The following is a 3,330-nucleotide window of genomic DNA, read 5'->3' on the forward strand; positions in this document are numbered from 1 at the left end:
CACAACAGTCCAAGATCCCTGCTATATTACGAGCATTTCATCTGGCTTCTATAATCCTTTACAGGAGATGTGTTTGACAATCACTGTGATGAAATCCTTCTGTCAAACAATATGTTTTTCACTGTGGTGACTGACTGGCTTTCAAATTACATTTATTTTTAAGAAGTAACTGCTTTAAGTGGATTTGTCTGACCACTCATGGCTGGATTAATCTGCCACTGAAACCCCAATACTTTCACTACCCTCCCGCTTACAGATAAATCAACACACACTATTCTATGACTATTATCTTATCCCAAGGAGTAACTGTTAGTCAATGATAAAATACAATTTGACTCAAGGATGGGCAGCATGTGTGTGTAAGGTAAAGTAAAAGACAGATTCTCCTCAAGTTTCTCTTTTCTTTGCCACCAGGGACCAGTCCAACACATCCACCACCCCTGCACCTGATTTTTCATTTGCTCATTGCTAAATGTAGCCCTCAGTCTGTCTTTAACTTGGGTCTTTAGAGATCTGATCACAAGTGGACATTAAGTCAGTTCACACCTGACACGACAGTGTGGCTGCACATGCACCTCTAGTGAACACATATGATGGATCTTTAGTTCCCTGCTGTATGAACTGTACAAATGAACTGCAACGCATGGCAAAATGGTGGCATAGCCACTCCACCCCATGTTCATTCAGTCCTTCATTCATTTAACAGCCAAACATTCTGGATTTGTAAAATTCATATATATATATATAAAAAAGTTTTGCTTTTCAGACAAGTAGGAAAAACTTGAATCACCATGTCCTTTGCATTCCAATAACAAATAGGCAAATAAATATACAAATAAGTCTGCAGTTAAAAGAGAATGCTTGTGAGGCACCTGCTCAACCAGTTGAGCTACATGGCTCCCCATGTCCAGTGGCTGAAGCTCCTCAATGCCCAGTGTTCAAGTTGGCTTGTGGCCCTTTGCTACACGTCCCCTCTCTCTCTGCCCTCATTTCCTGTCAAGCAACTTTCCACTGAAGGCCATAAGTGCAGAAAAACAAAAAAACACACAAAAATAAACAAGACTGCCTTGCAGTGCTTAAGGAGCCCGACTGATTGAGAGAAAATGTGGCACCAACAGGGGAACCGTCAGTTGAAACAATGTAAAGAATTGAAAATCTTATTCCACAAGGCCACTTACCACTGAGCGGAGCAAAAGATGTTGGTGGTTCCCAGTCAGTTGTGTCTAAAATATAAGGTTGAAAACGGGAAACAGGAATACAGTTCAACCAAGGAAGATGTCAGAGCGTCAGAAAAGGAAACGCACAACAAAAAGAATACAAATGGGCAGAAACAAGAGTCAATGTTTGAGACCAGACTTTATGGAAATGGTACTCATTATCCCCACAGTAAATGCACGGTTAGACATTGAAATTGTGGACACTTTCCTCACTTCATCGATTGAATGTAGGTAGAACAGAATAGAATAGAACAGAATAGGAAGCTTTATTGACATTGCACAGAAGTACAACAAAATGAATGTGCATCTCCAAATTGTGCTTCTATGTACATGAAAATAACAAATAAACCATGAAAAAATTTAACTATATTAGATATGTGTGTGCACGTGCAAATATGTGCACGTGCACACACATAGAACTGAGCAGGACACATAAGGGGCGTTTACATCAGCCTGTTTAGATCGGCATTGAGAAGTATCAGATCGGAAAATTATGATGGAAACGCCATAATTCGAATTAAAATCCCCTGATTCGTACAAATGAAAATATGCTCGCTAGCGCTAGCGGTTTTGGAAGATTCGAAAGGGATGGAAACAGCTGTGTTCGCATCTGGTCTAACGTGGCGCACTTTCACTCTGATCTCTGCTTGGGCAATTAAGGGCATTAAATAACACCTCTTGCCGCCTTCTCCACATGACAGCAGCTTTAATCGCCAGGACTAACTGGGCTGACAGCTCCAATACCACTTGCCCGACTCTTAGTAAAGGTTCAAGTCCTCTCTCCATGGTGATCCACTCCGGGTCGGGAAGCCTGTAAAACGTTTACAGGCTAGTTGTCATGCCAACCTGCGGAAAACTCGCGTGACTTAGTGTTTTTCACCAAAGTCCGTACTTTTGATGGAAACACACATGATTCGAATTTCTTTTAATGCACATTTCCCAATGATTCGAATCGCTTTTGAATGGAAACATGACTAGATACACAGCTTAACACGTGTGTTGTTGTGGAATTTGCAGATGAATTAATAGTCTTAAAACAGTCTATGTGTGTTTAGAGTTCTGATGTCCCAGGGAAAGAAGCTGTTTGCAGGCTTTGATTTACCTTTATCGCCTGCCAGAAGGGAACAGGTCGAACAGGTGGTGGGCTGGCTGGGAGAGCTTCTGTTCTTCTTCAGGATGCTCAGGAAGTGAAGTCGCTGCTGGGCCTTCTTTATCACAGCTGTGGTGATGGTGGATCAAGAAAGCTCCTCTGAAATATGAACACCCAGGAACCTGAAGGATGTCACTCTCTCCACCTGGTCTGCATTAATGTGGAGGGGGTGTCGTTCTCCCTGGAGTCGATGATGGCCTCTTTAGTCTTTGTGGTTTTCACGAGTAAGTTGTTGGCTTGAAAACACCACACGGTCAGGACCTGGACCTGGACCTCCTCCCTGTAGGCAGTCTCATCACCCTCAGATATAAGCCCTATAACTGTGATATCATCCGCAAACTTAATAATGTTGTTTGGTGATGAAGTCATTTGAAGTCAAATAGTTTTAATAGCTTTTAAAGCTCTGCATTTGTCTATCTTGGTCTTTTAGGAGTCAGAAATTAGAGTGCCTCTTCTTCTTTTACTAGCTTCCTACCTTTACCTAATGGTTAAATGTGGCCCAGGACACATTGTGGGCGCCTGAACCAGAGCGCCACAGAATGTGGTCTGACCAATGGCATCTCAGTGCTTCCTCTACGTGTGATGGGCTGCACTCTTTTACGTGAAGCTGTGAAGTTGTGACTGCATCAGCAATTCACGTGTCTTTCGCTTTTTAGCACATATTCACTCCTGAAAAAAAAAGAAAAAAAAAAAAGAAGCAGCCTGCTTTGGTAAGAAAAAAAGTTGTTAATAGTGGTGCGAGTGACCTAAATACGACTTGATACAACCGCGGATATGAACCGTGAATATGAACCGCAACAAGGTCCTTTTAGTCATTAAACATGATTTAAGGACATGGTATCCCTACAATAGCGTGCTTTCATTAAAGAGCAACGAGGCAGACTTCTCCTACTTTCACTATTCTTTTAGGTCAAGATATTTGCCTCTACATTCTGTTTTAACGCTGAAACACTGACCAAGCGT

Source organism: Leuresthes tenuis, unplaced genomic scaffold (genome assembly GCF_036924035.1).
Source record: "Leuresthes tenuis unplaced genomic scaffold, fLeuTen1.0.hap1 SCAF_7, whole genome shotgun sequence".
In the NCBI taxonomy this organism is placed as follows: Eukaryota; Metazoa; Chordata; class Actinopteri; order Atheriniformes; family Atherinopsidae; genus Leuresthes; species Leuresthes tenuis.